Here is a 6,000-nt window from a genome sequence, read left to right as displayed (position 1 = left end):
GAGTCAGAGAAGATATCCTCTATAATACAACTAGACACCAAAAGCCAACAACGTTCGAGGAACCGACAGCTTGAAGAAACATCATGTCAATGCAGAGCCAAAAATACCGGCTGGCCACTGTATCAGCACAAAACGCTGCAAGAATTTGCCTCTGGTTTGGGAGTAATCCACGGAAATTGGTGTAAGAAGCCAGTAGACAGCAACAAAAGCCACACCCCCTGCTGGTCCGGAGGTTAGATAGGCCCGAGGTATTCCTGCCTGTCGTAAGAGGAGTCCCTCCCCCTCAAGGGGGTAGTTAGCGCCTGCGTCCGGAGACGGACGGTTCCACGACCTATATTTGCGGTCATTTTGGTTTTTCACTTCTTCTGATTTCTTCCTTCCTTTGGTTGGTTCCTTTCTTTGTTCTTCTCCATATCACTGTCCTACTTACTCTTTCCCTTGCCTTCTTCTCCTTGCCTCCTTCTCCTTGCCTTCTTCTCCTTGCCTTCTTCTCCTTGCCTTCTTCTCCTTGCCTTCTTCTCCTTGCCTTCTCTGGTCTCCACCTCGGCGTTTGAGACAGTCTCTCCCTCTCTCCCTTCTTTTTCCTCCTCTTCTTCCCTCCTCCCTGTGCGTGCCTGAAGGCCGACCCACGCGTTCGCACGCGTAGCCGGTGACGGGATAACGCGTAATTCCCCGCCCTGGGTAGACAAGTAAGGCACGCACGTACCCCCTGGTAAAGGCCAGGCCCAGGGAGGAGTGATTGCCTGAGCTGATACCTTCAGACCATGCCGATTGGTCCCTCCGTCTGTTTCTAGGGAGGTGTGACCTGAGGTGTAAACATTCACCTAAGGCGGGAGTGCCCTCTGAGAGGGTCTCCACAAGGAAGGAGCGCGCCATCGGAGACGCTGGCAATCATGAGGGATTCCTCCGCAATGGATTTCTCTTCTTCTCTCTCGTCTTCTGCCCAAAAACGGAAACTTGACCAGCCACCAGTGACAAAAGTACTACCGCCTGCCCCACAGTTCCTCGTAGTTTCTCGATCTGAGGACGGAAAGGATTTTTCCTCTGTCAACCCTTTCGTTATCCAGAAGGGCGTAGATGCCATAGCCGGATCTGTCAAGTCTTGTACCAGGTTGCGTAACGGTACCTTGTTACTAGAAACTGAGAACGCCTTTCAGGCACAAAAACTGCTTCGGGCCACACTCCTGTACACGTTCCCTGTCCGGGTGGAGGCTCACCGCACTTAGAATTCGTCTCGTGGTGTGGTATATACTAGATCACTCGACGGATTGACTGACGAGGAGATTCAGTCTTTCCTCGCTGAGCAGGGCGTGACGGCTGTCCATAGGGTCATGGGCCGGCCGGAGTGGCCGTGCGGTTCTAGGCGCTACAGTCTGGAGCCGAGTGACCGCTACGGTCGCAGGTTCGAATCCTGCCTCGGGCGTGGATGTGTGTGATGTCCTTAGGTTAGTTAGGTTTAATTAGTTCTAAGTTCTAGGCGACTGATGACCTCAGAAGTTAAGTCGCATAGTGCTCAGAGCCATTTGAACCATAGGGTCATGAAAAAGGTCAACAATGACCTTGTACCAACCCGGACACTTTTCTTGACCTTTGATAGTGTTCAGCTGCCGTCGTGCATCAAAGCGGGCTACGCGGTTATTTCTGTTCGCCCCTATGTCCCGACACCTACGCGCTGCTACCAGTGTCAGCGTTTTAATCACACTCGCCAGTCTTGTTCCAATGCGGCTAAATGTGTCACTTGTGGCAGGTATGCCCATGAGGGTGACTATCCACCTCCGTCTCCTCGTTGTGTGAACTGTCAGGGTGACCATGCAGCGTTCTCCCGCGACTGTCCCATCTACAAGGAAGAACGCTGTATACAGGAAATTCGGGTCAAAGAGAAAGTGTCCACCTCGGCTGCTCGCAAGCTATTTGCTAGTAGGAAGCCCACGCTGCTCCCAGCGGGGAAATACAGTACTGTCCTCGCCTCTCCTCGGACTACCAGGGAGGTGGCGACGCAGACATGCGATCTGACCTTCAGCACTACAGTCGTCCGTTCGGCCAGTGCTAAGATCGCCCGGTCGACGTCTCCTCTTCCTCCCGTCACCCATCAGACACAAGCACCTTCATCAGCTTCTGCCAAGATGAAGTCAGATGCACGGGCCTTCAAGAAGGAACCGTCCCGTGCAGACTTCCTACGTACCTCGAACTCCCAGCCATCGACCAGTACTTCCACTAAACAGTTTTACTCCTTCTTCTGTTGTCTGGGGTAGCCTGCGCCGGCTATCTGGCACTAAGGTCCACTCACCAGTTTCTGGCTTGACGGTCGCGAATGACGTCCTTGTGGCCCCTGAGGATGTCTCCAATGCCTTCAGCCGCTTTTTCGCAGAGGTTTCGAGCTCCGCTCATTACCACCCTGCCTTCCTCCCCCGAAAACAGGCAGAGGAGGCTAGGCCACCTAACTTCCGCTCCTCGAATCGTGAAAGTTATAATGCCCCATTCACCATGCGGGAACTCGAAAAATGCACTTGCCTGGTCACGGTCCTCCGCTCCAGGGCCTGATTCTATTCATATTCAGATGCTGAAGAACCTTTCTCCTGCGGGTAAAGGTTTCCTTCTTCGTACTTATAATCGCATCTGGATTGAGGGACATGTTCCCGCATGCTGGCGCGAGTCTATTGTTGTACCGATTCCTAAGCCGGGGAAGGACAAGCACTTGCCTTCCAGTTATCGACCCATCTCGCTTACCAGCTGTGTCTGTAAGGCGATGGAGCGAATGGTTAACTCTCGTTTGGTTTGGCTGCTCGAATCTCGACGCCTACTTACCAATGTACAATGTGGATTTCGTAGGCGCCGCTCTGCTGTTGACCATCTGGTTACCTTGTCGACCTTCATTATGAATAACTTCTTGCGGAAGCGCCCGACCGCGGCTGTGTTCTTTGATTTGGAGAAGGCTTACGACACCTGTTGGAGGGCGGGCATCCTCCGCACCATGCATACATGGGGCCTTCGCGGTCGCCTCCCTCTTTTTATTCTTTCCTTTTTAATGGATCGACAGTTCAGGGTACGTGTGGGTTCTGTCCTGTCAGACACCTTTCGCCAGGAGAATTGGGTGCCACAGGGGTCAGTTTTGAGCATCGCTCTCTTCGCCATAGCGATCAATCCAATAATGGATTGCATCCCAGCTGATGTATCAGGCTCCCTTTTCGTGGACAATTTTACCATCTATCGCAGCGCGCAGCGTACATGTTTCCTGGAGCGCTGTCTTCAGCGTTCTCTTGACCGTCTTTACTCCTGGAGTGTCGCCTATGGCTTCCGTTTTTCTGCCGAGAAGACGGTCTGTATTAACTTCTGGCGCTACAAAGAGTTTCTCCCACCGTCCTTACGACTCGGTCCCGTTGCTCTCCCATTCGTGGAGACAACAAAATTTTTAGGTCTTACATTTGACAGGAAACTTAGCTGGTCTCCACATGTGTCATATTTGGCTGCCCGTTGTACCCGTTCCCTAAATGTCCTCCTTGTTCTCTGTTGCATCGCTAGCTAAGTCGTCCGTACAACTGGGGCGAGTGCTAGTAAGTCTCTCGAGACCTGCCGTGTGGTGGCGCTCGGTCTGCGATCACTGACAGTGGCGACACGCGGGTCCGACATGTACTAATGGACCGCGGCCGATTTAAAGCTACCACCTAGCAAGTGTGGTGTCTGGCGGTGACACCACATACCTCCCCCGCAAATCGGCGAACGGTCGTGTTATAAGGCTTCCGCCCGCCGTGGGGAGGACCCCATGTTGGCGTCTGCGATGAGGTGGGGAGCCGAACAACAGGCGAGGCTGTGCCACCCGCACCCGGCCATTCGGTCCGAGGGGAGCTAGGAAACGCCTGAAAACCTAGTCCAGGGTGCACGCCAACATGCGGTGTATGCACCCGTAAAGAGACAGGAGGGGCCGAAGGGGCGACCTCCATCGCGTCGGGGTACCCGACGCGCGAAGGCGCCATGTGGTCCAGAGTGGGCAAGAGTTCCATGGCGGAGGACTGCTGGTCACGGGAAGCGATCGGCGGCGCGTGACCCAGGGAGGCGCTTGGCGGCTGCAGCGACGCGTCCACTGCGGGCGGCGTCGGCGGGAGAACAGGCGGCGGCGGCGGCGGTGGCGGCGGCGCGTCGCCATGGGGCAAAATGGAAGGCAGCGTCGGTAACACCTGGGGATCAGGCGAGCCAGTAGATGGGTCCCCAGGGCGCTGACCGGACAGCACCGTCGCTGAAAGCAGATGGGGAGCGGCAGAACCCAGGTGACGACAGAGGCGCAGCTGGTTGAGATGCCGACGCACCTCACCAGAGGCCCCCAAAACCAGATACATAGCGCGGCCGAGGCAGCGAAGAATGCGCCCTGCGAGCCAACGCTGTGAACTGCGATAGTTGCGATAGTATACAACGTCGCCAGGGGCAAAAACAGGAGTCTGCCGCTGCACAGGAACCTGATGCGGCGGATGCAGCAAAGACATCAAGGTTCGATGAGGACGACCGTGGAGCAACTCAGCCGGCGAGCGACCATCTCGGGGCTGAGAGCGATACGATGACAAAAAGAGCAACAACGCGTCTTCCCGAGAATGCGACTCTTTCAACTTCAACATCTGTGACTTGAAAGTCCGGACGAATCGTTCAGCGGCACCGTTTGACTGAGGCGAAAACGGCGCGGACGTCAGATGTTGAATACCATTGGCCTTGCAGAATGACTGAAATTCGGCGGACATGAATTGTGGGTCATTGTCGGAAACAATAGTCTGTGGAAGACCTTCAATGCAAAAGATAGCAGATAACGCTCAGATGGTGGCAGATGACATCGTGGAAGACATCCGGACAACAAAAGGAAAATTACTGAAAGAATCGACCACAACCAACCATCGAGCATTCCAGAATGGACCAGCAAAATCGATGTGCAAGCGTTGCCAAGGGGAAGTGGCTTTCGGCCATGCAAAGAATTTCCGCGGTGGTGCGGATTGTTGTTCGGCACACGCCATGCAAGAAGAGCACATATTCGTAATCGCAGCATCGATTCCGAACCAAGTACAGTGTTGACGAGCAAGTTGTTTCGTTCGCACTATACCCCAATGTCCTTGGTGGAGAAGCCGTAAGACAGAGGACTGTAAAGAACGGGGGACCACGACTCTGGACTGATCATTATCAGAAGGCAACAACAAAACACCACGTCGTACAAAAAGTCTCTCCTTGTGAGCAAAAAATCGGCGAACCAACGGTTCCTCGATCCGTGACTTTGACAAAGGCCATTGCGTAGCAACAAAACGCAAAACGGCAGCAGGGACAGGGTCAGCAGCTGTGGCTGTAGCTACACGACGAAAATCAATCGGAAACGATTCGACCACGTCATCGGTTTCCGAATCAATGAACATGCAAGCAAGTTCGGAAGAATCGAATGCTCTATCCTCAACAACAGGCAAACGGGACAACGCATCGGCGTTTCCGTGCTTAGCAGTGGACCGATACAAGATATCGTAGCGGTACTGCGAGAGGAAAATAGACCAGCGAATAAATTTCTGCGCTGTACGTGGAGGTACAGGCTTGTTCGGATGAAAAAGCTATGTCAAAGGTTTGTGGTCTGTGATGATGGTAAAGTGACGACCATATAAGAAATCATGAAACTTTGTAACACCAAACACGAGAGCCAAAGCTTCTTTCTCGATCTGTGAATAATTTCTTTGCGCAGACGACAGCAATTTGGAAGCAAAGGCAATAGGGCGATGATGCGAGCGATCTTTGTGCACAAGCACAGCACCTATCCCGAAATCCGATGCATCTACCATCAACAAAAGGGGTTTCTGGGGATCGAATGGCTTAAGGCAAGTATTTGAAAGCAACGCCGATTTCAACTGGCGAAAGGCGCGTTCGCATTCCGTCGACCAGACGAACGGAACACCTGTACGGCGTAAGCGATGAAGCGGAGCTGAAATGGAAGAAGCGCGCGGCACAAATTTATTGTAATAGTTAATTTTTCCCAACACACTCTGTAGC

This window comes from Schistocerca serialis, chromosome 9 (assembly GCF_023864345.2).
Source record: "Schistocerca serialis cubense isolate TAMUIC-IGC-003099 chromosome 9, iqSchSeri2.2, whole genome shotgun sequence".
Lineage (NCBI taxonomy): Eukaryota > Metazoa > Arthropoda > Insecta > Orthoptera > Acrididae > Schistocerca > Schistocerca serialis.
Note: the sequence above shows the minus strand (reverse complement) of the source record.